The sequence below is a fragment of the Balaenoptera physalus genome (assembly GCF_965194825.1).
Source record: "Balaenoptera physalus genome assembly, chromosome: 10".
In the NCBI taxonomy this organism is placed as follows: domain Eukaryota; kingdom Metazoa; phylum Chordata; class Mammalia; order Artiodactyla; family Balaenopteridae; genus Balaenoptera; species Balaenoptera physalus.
Window position 1 is genome coordinate 73,887,474 of NC_138889.1, and position 14,873 is coordinate 73,902,346.

Sequence of the window (14,873 nt, forward strand, 5' to 3'; positions counted from 1 at the left end):
TGTATTATAAAATATTAATGATATTATTGATTCCCTCCCTTCTCCTTGAACATATGTACACTTTCATTTGTTATTTAAGTTATGGGTAAAATAACCAGACTAGAAGAAAGTACATATGATTCTCTTCATTTTCCTGTACACTATAAAAAAGACTCAAGGTGCCCTATAGATATTTATTTTCTTGCATTGAGAAGTCAGCACCTTTTCTAACATTTAAGGCTGGCATTTTAGACCTAACAGAAATCCAAATGCTTCAGACACCAATCATCAAAACAACTTATACTGTGTTATTTACCCATTCAAAATTTCTTTAAAATAATAACTATATTGTCTTTCAACATAAAATATGCTCCATGTATAGCAAATGCAAAAAAAAATTATGGAGTGATGTTTAGAAAACTATTTAAAATTACTAAATCAAAAGCAATGAAAAAACTGCCACAAGAGTCATTGATAATTTAGCTAACTTTTCTCTCCTTCCAACATAGATTTAATCTCTACATATTCACCTACAGATTCTAAATCATAAATGTTAAGATTACTCATAGGCCCAGAAACATGTTGGCATTTTATCATGCTTAATAACTGCAGACATTCTTAAGGTGAAAAAGGAGTTTGTACACTTTAAGAAATGACTGTCATGAAACTGAGCACTCCCTTGGGTGCAACAAACTTTAAATAATTTGTGAATCAATTAACTGGCGACTCTCTTCATAACACAGATTTCACACTCCCAGGTCACTGCATTATCAGCCTGATACGAATCATAACATTTTGGAGAAAAGTTCGTAATTGAAATCATTAATTAATTTAACAGGACTTTTAGTTATGCATTGCATTAAACAGCTGTAAAGGAGCAGAGATTAATTAGTTGTTTCTCTGACAATTTTCACTGCTGCTATTACTTGGTGGAAAACTTTTCAACTTGTAAAGCACATCATGCTCTCTATAATCTAGCAGTGACCTACCGAAGCAATTTAAAGTTAAAAGAACTATAATTTCTCTAAAACGAAGCCTGGAACCTCTGAGATGTTTCTCTGGAAGAAAAAAAAAAATTTTTTTTAATGACAAACATTGTAAAGCCTGACCTTCTCCTTATGTGAAAATGAAACCCACATCTAGAATAAAGTCATAAAAGTGTACATCATAAGTAGCTCACAGAAATGAGGAAACCAAAAATATACCCAGCTAACATTTTCCTGAAGCTAGAAAGATGATATGCATTCACATGTTTTGCATATTCTTTTTCTCTTAAAAATAGAAATAAAAACTATTAACCATAAATAAAGTGTATTTACGTTACCACTCAGTGCTTTTACTTCTTAGGATTTAGAACTATTTGACTGACCTATAAGTTGTCTAGCAAATTAACTGGCTGATAAAGTATAGGTAAGTTCAAAAAGCAACTCAGAAAGGACTACTTTAAGGAAAGGTGACTAGTAATTTTTTCAATACATCATTCCAAACTCCTTTTGTATCATATCACACTCTGCACAACTTCATCACTTTAACAGCTTAATATCTCATTTGCTATATAAAAGGCACTAAAAGGTATATCATGGAGATTCTAATAAAATGGGTAATTTCCTAGAAAAATGCCCATCTTACTGAAATTAATTAGTTGAAATAAAACATTTTCCAGGTTATATCAGGAAATAATCAACTGCGCCACCAAAGACTCTTATTTTCAACCTAATCCCTTTCCCTATCCCTTCTGCCCCATATGTGGCAATGATATTGAACTCTTACAATTATTAAAACATATCAGGCCCTTTCAATGTCTAGGTGCTTTTACAAATGCTATGCCCTCAGCTTAGAATATTCTATCTCCACATCCCCTCTAAGTAACTCCCTATTATGCCTTTAAGAAGCAGCTCAAATGTTAGCCTACTCAATGAAGCCTCCCCCCAACTCTCCCTGGCAAATTTCAAATTTTTGTCTATCTTATTTCATTTATATCTCAATTCTAAGTCTAATATGTTATTATAATTTCTCTTTTTACCTGTCTCTCCATTAGATTTTTAAGCTACTTAACGGCTGGGCTTTAGTATGCTATTCACATTTAAATCTCAAACATATCTATCTGGGACATATTAAGCCCTCAGTAAATGTCTGTTGATTAAACAAAAAATGAATAAATGAACATGCACATATTTATTTCCACATTTCATTTCAATAATATTTATTGAGCATGTTATAAATCAACCACAGTGCTAGATGCTTGATGAAATCTCCACAAATTTTTTAAGTTAAAAAAAAGATAGCTCCTCTATATTTTTAAATATGTAACCTCATCTATTTTTCTAGTATTTTGTTTAAAAATTGGTAATGATTATCTAATGAAACTTGGAGTGGGACAGCAAGAAGTAGAAACTTTAGGATTTTAGGATATCATTTGTCATCAAAGACCCTTTGCCTCAAATGATCCCTTTCCCAAGAGTCAAATTAAATGAACATGTTAAAAATAGTTGATGCCTGTGGTTCTACCAAGACTCCCCTATCTAGACAATACACATGAAAGTAAATTAGAACAAGAAGCGTTGCCTCACTTGAGCAGAAGAATGAATCTTTGTCTTTTCTGAGATATTTGTTATAAAGTCATACTAATTACAGAGCCATTTCCTGTTTTAGATGCATTATTTCCAATAATTCACTATGGAGGTGAGGCAAATGGTAACGGTTCATATCTCATCATTCACATTTCTCACTTGTATTTTTATATCTCATTTATTTCTCATTTCAGCCCATTATAATGACAAGAATAAGTTGGCATTTTCTTAAAGTATTGTCCTTTAAGAATCTGGCAGTTTTGCTTTTTTAACGGGGTTGCTTGCTGATTCCAAATAGTTTATCTAAATGTAATCGTCACCTCAGAGTTCTTGTAATAATTGAGATAACATATCTGTAGGTACTCAATAAATGTTACTTTTCTTTCGTTCCTCTTCCCCTGAAACACCTACAACTCTGAGAACACATCCTAAAGCAGACTGCTATGGAACCATGCTGACACTATGTGCACAATTTGCTTCCACTCTGCAGATATTTATTTTTTTAATCTATTTAATTAATTTATTTATTTTTGGCTGCATTGGGTCTTTGTTGCTGCGTGTGGGCTTTCTCTAGTTGCGGCGAGCGGGGGCTACTCTTCGTTTCAGTGCACGGGTTTCTCATTGCAGTGGCTTCTCTTGTTGCGGAGTACGGGCTCTAGAGCACAGGCTCAGTAGTTGTGGCACACGGGCTTCAGTAGTTGTGGCTCGCGGGCTCTAGAGCGCAGGCTCAGTAGTTGTGGCACACGGGCTTAGTTGCTCTGCAGCATGTGGGATCTTCCTGGACCAGGGCTCGAATCCGTGTCCCCTGCACTGGCAGGAGGATTCTCAACCACTGCGCCACCAGGGAAGCCCCACTCTGCAGATATTTAATGGAACTATTTAATAAGAAGTTAAAGACAGTAAAAAAGTGAAGTATGTATCTTTGTTAGAAATAGGTGAATGGACAAACAATGAAATTAAGAGTGATAAAGAGTAGGGCTGAAGTCTGCTTAAGTAAAAGTAGAGATTGCTAGTAATGTGTCCACTTTCTCTCTGCCAATTCCTTCTTCTGACCAAGGAGACTGACCAAGGTTAGGTTCAAAGCCCAAAGCATAGAATAAAACAAAGTTAACTTACACATAGTAATCAAATTCATATTTGCTGCATCTGCCCCATCATAAAAATCCATTTATTTTAGTTAATTTAAAAGACACTTGACCAGTGGTGCTTTAGGGAGGTGATATCTTGACAACATTTACATGATCCTAAGGTCCAGAAGAATCTTGAATCAAGAATAGAATCCATGTCTAAAGATATATAAGCTTGGATTCTACCTAAAGATTCAAATTAAAATATATAAACAAGACAATACAAGAGTAACATTTTACCTATTACTTTAGATTCAATAAATCAGAGAAACTGTAACATACAATCCACCAACTCTGAAAATTCTGACCCAACTAATAGTGAATTGTTGCTCTCCTTTGTCTCAGATCTTATCTGAATATATATATGCTTTACTTCTTGTTCTGCATCTCATTCTACCAACACACTCAAAATTACCCCATGATTTGTATATTTATGTGTTTGCCCAACACGGTTGCAGCCAGTGTCTGTGAGTGTTTTTACACCTTCATTCACAAACCAAATCTGTCTACTCACAGCAGTATTTTAGAGTTTTATCAACATATCTCAATCATGTATCTATTACCGATCATGCTCTTATTACACTCTACCATCACTGAAAGTACTCCTTCTTAACTTCCTCTGGACTTCAAAGAATGTTTTTGTTGTAGTATCTTTGAATCCAAGTTCCTCTTATTCCACTTTGTCTGAGTACCCTTGAGGAGGCTAGTTTTAGACTCCTGACCTTGAGTTCAATGAGGCTTAGATCTAGCACACCTGCCTGCTTTCAAATTCTCCTCTGGGAGAGCATCACATAGCAATTACATATTGAACAAGTCCATCTCCTTGTATAAAAGTGTGTCTGCAAAGGTTCATTTTTAGTTAGTGTGGCAGAAGTATCTGGGTCAATGCCAATTTTTAGTATGGAATCTTTGATTTTCTCTTTAATGGTCACACAATGACCATAGACACATCTTACTCCCAAGAAGATACAAAGTAGGAAGCAACATTTCAACAGTTTCCAAAAATAAGACAAAAGATTTCTTCTGAAAGTGTATGTTTGGTTTATGGGAGAAAGAGAGAGACGCAAGTAGGTAGAAAGAATGTTATTTTTCTAGATTATCACATTAATAAACAGAAACAAGGTCCATTTGCACCTTACCTAGAAGATTCACGAATCTAAGAGAATGAAGGTAATAATGGAGATTATAAGGATTGTATGTAAGAATGAAAAATGAAAGAAGGGGCAGAGGAGATGAGAAGGTAGAGAGGAGAGCAGCAGGGACAGAGAGGAAAGTCACAGAAGAGGAGAAGAGAAGGAAGATAGCAGAGAAGAGAAAGAGAGAATGGAGGAAAGAGGGAAACTGTCTAGTACTAAACCTAGCAATGTGGCAGGGGTTGGGGACAGGGAAGAAAAGGTCATAAAAGCCAACTGTACCCATTATTTTTTTTCTAAAATATTTCCCCTTTCACAGAGATTGAGAAAATGAGGTAAGTCAATTGTCTTCACAAATACTAATTCTTATTTGACTTAATTAGCTTCATGGAACCGATGGCCCCACACCTTGCTTAAGAATTTCAATGGTCACATTTCTGCATAGTCAAAGTGATCCCAAACAATTTATCCAATGTATTACACATATAAACAAGTTTTTCTTCAAAACCAGGCACGATGGTCATTTTTTCCTCCGTTTTTCTGTCCAACAAACATAGTTATTATAGAAAACGAAAGGAAAATTCCACTCTTCATTCGTGTTTGAGTTCCTCTGGCTTGCTAAAATATCCTGGCCTGTAGCATAAGATGTAATTCCATGTATATCTATTTCTTTTTTCCTTAAAAAGAAGACTTTTACAAGATTCAATTATATAAGATTTAAATAGAACAGCAAGTTTTTATATCCATGGCTCTGGAGAGGTGTGCTTTTTTTCTTTCTTCTGTCCTTTCTATTTTTCTTTACAGAGTGAAAATTATTTTATCAAGAAGTTTCAATTTACATTATTAAAAATATGTGGTGATCATCATCACAAGTCTGCTTTTCTTTATGATATATATACTCTTCACAAAAGTACTTAACTTTTTTTAGAGCTAAAATTAAGAACGTATTAGAGTTGAGGGAAAAAGCATGGTCATGAAGACAAACAATCTCAAATTTGAAATCAACCTCTATCATTTTCTGTTACTCAAGAAAGTTGATAGAACACTCTGAGTCTCAATTTCATCAACTATAAAAATGGGTGTAATAACAGTTTCTACCTCACAGGGTAATGAGGATGATTAAATAATAAAATTCTCATGGCAAATATATATAAAGCATTAACACAACATCTGGCACAATTAAGCACTTAGAACATGGTGTTATTAACAGGCTATATATGTCACTAGTGGAGTACAAAATTTATCTTTCTAATGATAAACAGGCAATGGAGTTAGTATCTTGTGTAGGAGACTCAGGTGAAGACGCAGGTCTACAATGGTAGACCTGTACATCAACTATGCTTCAATTAAAAAAAAAAAAATCTTAGACCAAAGAACATGCAGATCAAGACTTTTTTTAAAAGTGCTTACTTTAATGCAATATTTTTCAAACTATGGATTGAATGAGTGATAAAGTCAATTTTCTGAGTACGAATCAGCATTTTTTATTAAAAAGGAGACAAGGGAACTGAGGAGAGAGGAAGCAACAGAAAAAGAGGCAAGGATAGGGAAGAAAAGAGAAAATAAAACACATTGCACATATTAAGGATAAGTATTGTTCATGTAAACTTTTTACTTTGGTTATATTAGATTGCATACTGGGTCAGATTAGAAATTCACTTCTTACTCTGAATCACAGTCAAAAAGGTTTAAAAGCCTGCTAACTTAATGGAAACTAGGACATGTGAATCCATGAGCTTTTGTATAACAGGAAAAGGGCCAACCAACCACCTTGCTCATTCAAAGGTTTCTCTAATTCATGCAGTGTAGCAAATGAAGCCATCTAGTGCCCTTCTGGGTATCTTGTGATATCTTCTTATTTGAAATACTATAGACAGTAGTAGCTACCTATCAGAGATTAGCCAAGGGCAAGAGGGTAAGATTATACGGCTTCTGGATAACCAGTCTAGCTCTAGACTCATGAAGCATGCAATGATGTAAAATGAAAAAAAGTTAGTAAAATTAAAGGATTTAAGATATTTTTCACATTCGATAAATTCAGGCACTTACAAATAAAAGATCGAGGAAATGGCTCTTCTCCTAAAAATCTGATGGATTTGTAGAATAACTGGACAGCATAGTGCCACCCAGTACACTTTACTTAAATAAACTCAGTAATATTTATCTCTCTTTTTGCAAGATATATAGGGTATGTGTGGGTTTTGGGTGGCAGGAAGGGAGAGAAGTGTTCAAGAGGAAGGTGCATATAAGTGGTTGTGTTCACTTCAGTCTTATGTCAAACCAAACCAGTATGGTGGTCAGCTGTCAGCCAAAGAGAACAGGGGCAGGAACAGAGCCAATCAAGCGGTGTTAAGTAACCCAGTCATTCCATAGAAATCTGTACAGCTCTTGTTCTCTGGCAATACAGCTGGCAACAGCACAGCAGTAATTTGAGGGGTTTTCTATAGGGAGCTTATGAGTTTGATTTCACTGTTGGCTTCTTGCCATTGCAACCTATACACTGGGTAGCTCTGTTTGTGAGTTACCCAACTATGTGCTTGGATGATAAAGAATCAGATTTTTCACTTAGTAGGCATGAAGTCAGCTGAGTTTTCACTTTGCCAAATGTGTCTTTTTTTTTTTTTTTTCAAACTTCCCAGGTTAAGAAAAATACATGGTTTGTATTGCCAAGCACTTTCCCCCTACACTTTGAGCCATGTATTTCTTTGGGAAACTAAATTCTATTTTACCCATAATTCATCAAACTGTTTTCTCTGACAACTTAAATCTTTAGAGCCTTTTAAAATACCACTTCTCTCATTTTCTCCCCACTACTCTCCTTTTTTCATACTTTCCCCTTGGCAATCAAAAAATACATACAGTTTGCCAGATTTGAAGTAAAGGGATGAATATAATTCAACTGCTGAGATTCAAGATGATGTTTTACATGTGACCAAATAAACTTTCCATTACCTATTTGCACTTTCATATGACTTTCTTCGGATACTCTCAAAGGACATAATGTAGTTAAACAGTAATGTTATGTAAACAGTTGCCAGTGCATGGCAAATTCAGGTTTTGCTTTTTGGAACTTTTGGAATTTCTTTTTCCAAATATTTTCGATCTCCAGTTGGTTGAATCTGCGGATGCAGAATCCTCGGCTAAGGAGAGCCACCTGTATTTAATTTTGAGTCAACCTCAGCTGCTTCCTATATGCATATATCACTTCATCTTATATAAACCTAATTAATAATACATTCCAAAACTGTTCTGATATTAGAAACTGAACTACTATCACCAGTGCTACCATTTAAAAACCAAAAGCCAAAATTATGGGAGTGGGGTGGGGGAGAAAGTAGAAGATATACAATGAAAATACTTGGAATATACTGTAAAGCATAGTGAATGAGCAGAAGTATTGATCTCCACCCTTTTGGTTCATCAGTGTAAAATTAGGAAATGCTCCTTCTTCATTCTCAAAATATATAAACCTCCAGTAGGATGCCCTTTATTTGTAAACAGATATACATCTTCATGCCAGGGCCATCCATTCCCTCTTACTTCAGCCAGAATACCCAGTTACTTTCTTTCCATAGCTAGGGACAACAGGAAGTCCTCCCAAATTCTGTTTCAAGGAGTGTTTCATTTCCACTGTTGGGCACTGGCAGAGCGGAAGTAGGAAATGTCAAATCCCACCATCAAAAATTGGTCAAAGGAATGTTATTGAGGTTAGATTTCAAAATGAGATTTCATACCAAAACCACTCAACAGGCAGTAGTTAGCTACTATAGTACTCTCAATAGTATAATTCAGCCATATTATAAGGTTAAATGGGTTTCAGTAGGTTGCACAAGTAATCAAATCACCATCTATAACATATTTTCTATAAAAATATCCATTCCAAATTCCAAACAACAAACTTTCTGAACTTCTCCCATTAGTTAGTTGGAAATTGCCTACAAATACATCCTTGTGTATACTTCAAAGAAGTCTTTTTGTGATATAGATTTAAAAATAATAAAAAACAGGTAACTGACTATTAGCCTTTTTTAAGGAGGTCATATGCTTTACAAAAGGGTAAGCACAAATTTGAAAAAGCAAGAATTCAATGTGAAAGTTATAAATTACTTCCTCGTTTACTATATATGAAGTCTGGGATTTTCAAATACAGTACTTGGAAGTATGCATGAAAAATGATTATTAGTGGCTATAACACATTGTTAATATGATGACAACAAGAGCTGTAATCATGCCAATCCTATGAATTATGGGTAATGGGGAAAATACAGACAGTTTCTAAAACTGTATGTATTATTATGTTCTCCTGAATATAAGTGATGCAGATGCTGCCTAAAAAAATACACAAAGTTTCTAAGCTGAGGGCACTAGGAAAGTAACACAACTTCAAGTCAACCCATTCTCATAAAAATTTGAGAGAAATAACTTAATCATCTGTATAACTCAATACCTTCTTTTCATATATGAGCAAGGCTGTATGGATCCATAAAAATGTCATCTGAGCAGAGCTTTGAACATCTAGCATCAGAACTTCTTATAAAGCCACCAAATGTATTGTACTGATATGCCTAAATGATCTTCTAATAAAAGCCAATTTCAAATGAGTAAGAAAAACGAGCCTGCTATAAAAATGCAAGCAATGTTCACAGACAAAACCTGGATTCAAAGGAAAGATGGGTGGGCATAAATTATGTAAGTGTTTATAGGAAATAACACATGGATTTTTTGGTAAAAATTAGAATGGAATTTTATTTGTTTAAGAAACTGGGGGGAGGGAGGAGAGAGGGAGATATTAGGCTTTCTCCTGAGGTAGCACAAAGCATAACTGAATACATCATTGCTCTCTTACATTTAACATAAATAAGATATTGAGACTTGCAGTATGAAGTCAGAAGTATTGCCTGTAACCAACTGCACTGTGACATTCTCATTCATCTGCTGAGCCTGAAGTCCCACTGCAGCTGAAGGCTTTGATGACTCAGGACTTCCAAACCCTCCCCCTGAGCACACTGCTAGTGGACACCACAATGCACAAGCTCCGAACTCATTCTTCACCCACCCCTCTCTGCCACCAGTAATCACTTTCTTTACCAGCATGCTGTCCTTCAGCCACAGAAGTTGTGCATTAAAATCAGAGCCTTGCCAAACATCTCTGTCAGTTCAGCTGGATATGGAAGATCCACTCATTCAGTTGCACCCACTGGAGTAGTTCCTCATTCTGGGTACTGTGCATTCTAACAACTGTGAGGTCTCCATTGAAGAAGCATGTTTAAGTGGTAGGTCCTTGTTGTTTGTGACTGGGCAAAAGTGTCAGTGTATGTGTGTTTTGGGTAACATTGTGAATGTGTATATATATGTATGTGTATATATATATCTGCATCAGCATATATCCAAACATCTGAGGGTATAGAGCTGCATGGAACTGAATTTATCATTTTCCTCTTGAAGTACATAATACAGACAAATAGCTGCAGTTAATATATAGCATTTTATAAAATAAATCATTGTATTTGTGTAGAGGAACTTAACAGGACAATAGGGCAGGCCTCTTGCACATCAGTTGGGATGAGAGGGGGGAACACTGTGTTCTTTCTCTGCACCAAAACAACAAGTTAGAAAATAAATCTGTCTGGAAAAAATTATCTCAGGTTTTGCCAAGGGAAGGGGAGTTAGGGAAGTTTGAGGTTTCTTATCAAGAAAAACTGACAGCAAGCCTTCATATTAGACTGTATATGTCTATCCACTAAGATTTTACAGGAATGAGAAAAGTATTCTTACCAAGAAAGTTAAGTTCAAATGAAATATTGTTTCTCAAGAATGACTCTAAAGAAGATTTGAAGTTTTCATCAGTGGTTCTAAGAAAACAATTTACAGTGCTTTAAGTGAAATAAGGGTAAGTGGCATTTCATTGCAATGTGCTGCGATGGCCTATATGACTTGAACAGTACAAATGAGATTTCCTGGGATTTTGTTTTCCCTTAGAAAGGAAAACAGGAAGGAGAATTCTTACACAGTGATAAGGCATAAGGCAAGAAATGGACATATAAATAACCGTTAGCTAAGTGTAAAGGATCCCTGAAGAAAGGGAAGAAACCCAGGAGATGTGCACATCAAATAAAAATGGAGAATATGGCTGTATTTCAGCTCAAACCAATATTCCCTTTTCAGGAACCATCCCCTCTGGCTCACTGCTGACAATCCATAGATAGCATATGAGTGAGATAAGTTCGTAAGATAAACAGGGATGTTCCACGGCGGGTAAATAAATTTGTTTCCACTGAGATAATTATTCTTACCATGTGTCACTGCTCTCATGGCATGAACAGGACAGGTGATGACATCCTATAAAATGCAATTTTTATTCCTATAAAAATATATCTCGATGTCAGCATTGAGATATATAACTCATTCAGCCCTCATGAATATTTTTTTGCTCTGAAGCTATGAGTGAGTTTTTGCTTTTATTGTTGTTCTTGTTTCTTGTCTTTTTTAAAAAAATGCTGTCATCAACTGTGCAATACTCTTAAGACACTAGGGGGAGAAAATGGGACTGTCATTATCTTAGGCTACCTGGTCCTATGTAAGGATTACATATGTTATTATGTGGGATAGCTGAATATAATTGTTCTACTTGAATTTTTTTAAGGTTAACATCTGCATCATATAATCTCTATGCAATACCTGTATCCTCAAATCAAAGCGCTCTCCCAAACCTCATGTCTTTTCAGACCTAACCTAGGCAACAACAAGAAATCACAAGCCTTTGTACCAACAAATAATTTTTCCAACTATAATTCATTAGTACCTTATTCCAAAAACATATGAATACTTACAAGATGGTTAATCCTCATTAAAAACTAAGATTACATGACATAATTACATGTAAATAAGAAAAATGAATTAAACTCTTACCCTTTCCTATGTCGGGCACTAGTTGTGAATCATATATACAATTAGAGCTATATTGCTAAGCTAAAAATATTGGTAAAGATCTAAAAATGACAAACAGTGCCTTTTAAATTAATGTCTTATTAGTTGAGTGAAGTACACTGACAAAGAATAATTTATGCTTATTCAGACTGCACTCGACATCTTCAGGTGTTTCCAAATGAGCTCACAGAAGAGTGATTAAATGCATCTGATAACAAGCCACACATTGCTGAAATTACTTACCGCCTCATTTTATGATTAATTAAACATGTAGATTAAAGTTGCAAAAGAATTTAGATTAATGAGCAAGTTAAGTCTTGCTGATATAAGTGAACTGGGAATTGGATGCTCTGTGGAACTTTATAAACATGCATTTTGTAATGAATAAGACAAGGCTACATGCAGAATCGTGGCCACCAGGGCCTTTTGACGATGCAGTCTTTTTTAACATGGTTTGACAGCTTTCAAATAACATTCTTCCATAGGCTTTAAACTTTGTGCTTTGCTGTAAAACACAAGACTACATAACTCATGTACCAAGAGTACGATTATTTTCGAGCTCTCCAAGGTAATGACCCCCTGTAGCAGCAGCTGTTCAGAAAAAATTACAAGCTCAATTGTTATTTTAATCAGAGATAGTTTTGTAGTTAAAAGCAGTTATGCAACTTGTAAAATTGTATGACACCTCATCAGTACCTTCTCTTCAACACTCCTTCCTCCAGAAGTAAAACCATCCCCAAAAGTCATAGCTTTCCAGAGGACTTATTAGCAAAGTAGGGTGCTCAGTCATTCATAAAATATTCAAAACCATTTATTAGTGAGGTTTCTGTGCTAGGAAAGGTAATATTTAAATTTATGATGACTTATCAGCTCCAAGATTGTGTCAAAATATCTGCTGGGGTTTGCTGAGTATCCAATTTTTCTCTTAAGATCAGCTTTACCTAATCGGAGTAGTTTAGACTGTGTCAAAAGCCAAGTTGGACTGTATGGTTTTCCAGGGCAAGAGAAATTCAGGTTGTTCACAAAGATGTAGTGCATTCTCCTTTGCAAGGGATACAGAAGTGGCAAGAAATTGAGCCAAAGTTACCAAACAAGCTTTTGGTTTAAAACCTATCCCATTTTTATTACAAAGTTTGTAGCACAATACCATTTATTACTACCATAGCAAAATGAAAGCATTCCTGCAAATTCTTTGAATGGATCCAATCTGCTGTCTAAAATATATTTCTACTTCTTTTCTACTCTACTTATTTTCAGACCTTATGTATAATTCATTTCTTGGCAAGAGTGAGATTTTTATAGTGTAAAATTTTTTCCTTTTAATTCAGATTTTTTATACTCTAAAGAATTACCAAGAAAACTATGGAAATTTTTACCTAAGGATGAAAAGGAGCTGCTTCATGACACAGGTGGCAAATTACCATCATTAACCCTACATATTTATCATGTGGACATAATTGCCCATTTGAAGGTGTGAATGAAAATATAATATTGAGACATAAGCCTGACTATATTGAAATTTATTAAAAGCTTATAAGCATCCAAAACAAAATAGTGCCCATTTGATTTATTTCCTTCCAGTTTTAAGTCAATGTGTTTCACCAAATAGCAACAAAGACCCAATGCAGCCAAAAATAAAATATAAATAAATAAATAAATAAGTGGCCCTTTTTTAAAAAAAGCTTAATTTATAAGCTTTTTCCCCTTGTAGTTCAACTTGACTATAATAGTTAGGATTTCTAGGTAGAAATATGGACCCAAATACTTCAAGGACCAAATAATATCCTTTTTCTTCACATGAAAATTTAAATTCTTCATTTATACCCTTTAAAAGAAGAAATCTTACAACAAAGTGGTTATATTAGCCTGAAAGAGGCTAGTTTAGAGACCTAAAAATAATTCTTTTGTGATCATAAAATGTGTTTGGGTATGTGTGAGAAGGACATAGATGATTCAGACAGCTCAACAAGCCACCAAATTTTAAGGAGCAAGATCTTTCCACTTCAGTCATTGCCGTATTATTTCTAGGCCCCACATATTATGAGGTGTGTCCTGGAGTTACTAATAATTAAATAAAATTGTGTCACTCCTGTGGCATTTTATTACAAGAAGATTACAAGAAGATACATTTATTTCCCCATGAAAGCAATATTTGTAAAATAACTTTAAGTCCTAAATACTGAATATACTTAGCTATTACATGTATTATTATTAGCATGTTTTAAATTTTATGATAAATGCTTTATATAGTTTACCTGCATAGATTACGTAAATTTACTGGTTATTTAAAGTTAAGAGTTACATGTTTAGCTGAAATACCAAAACAGGTACTTCACTCTGAAATTATGAATAAATGGGCAATTTAAAATATCACAAATCAGCCATAATGCACTATAAGAATTCTTATGCATTATTTCATTAAATCAAGATGGTAATTTATTGTAAAGCGTTTTTTATTTCACAACACATAGTCATGTGGGCTATGAACCTTGCATTTCTAAGAAGTGACTAATATTTTCTTCATTTCATCTATAGTTTGAAAGAAAAGTATAAAAATACTCACCAGAAACTAAAATTAGATGACTAAACTCATTTTCACATGTGATTGGGCCCAGGTTTGTCAAGATGAACTATGAATGCATTAATATCCACAATACTGCCAAATGCTGAATTATTAATATTGTCAGCTCCTTGGTTTCAGTTCATGCCCTGTTGAGGAGTTTTGTGAGATTCATCAAAACTCAGCCTCTCAACATGTTTACAAGTATCATGGAGGCAACACGTCTTAAACTAAAAATAAGGTGACTTTCAACCAAGCAAACTGTCATCAAGGCCAGACTAAGATTCATAAATGCAAAGAACCAGTCTATAGTGAAGACAGCAGATGAAGTCAGGTGCTACCACATGCCAGATCCTTGCCAACTCAGCACCCAGCAGTTGAGATACTAGGTAGATGACTAAAGGTGGTTCTTCACTTGGCAGGATCAGCAACATTATGCACTATACCTATGAGTTGTACATGTCAATGCAAGTATTCAAGAACCAAAAACAGTGCTGAAAATTGGCTCCAAAACTGCTATGGCTTATCAATTTTTATTCTATTGACTATGCAAATTCTTCAGTTCTCTAAACCAAGG

The 14,873-nt window shown here is 34.8% G+C and overlaps 1 protein-coding gene and 1 long non-coding RNA gene across 12 annotated transcripts in view; one reads left to right on the forward strand and one right to left on the reverse strand.

Moving 5' to 3' along the window:
- SOX6 (SRY-box transcription factor 6) overlaps window positions 1–14,873 on the reverse strand; it is a 627,969-nt gene that overhangs the window by 485,400 nt on the left and 127,696 nt on the right. Inside the window, exon 4 of one of the 11 annotated variants that reach the window (XM_082476544.1) lies at window positions 14,300–14,445. The exons of the other annotated variants lie outside the window; for them this stretch is intronic. The gene's annotated coding sequence lies outside the window, so the exon portion shown is untranslated. The remainder of the gene's footprint in view (window positions 1–14,299; window positions 14,446–14,873) is intronic. 11 annotated transcript variants of the gene reach the window in all.
- The window catches only part of LOC309667728, a 504,177-nt gene that overhangs the window by 48,064 nt on the left and 441,240 nt on the right, over window positions 1–14,873 (forward strand). The window lies entirely within an intron of this gene.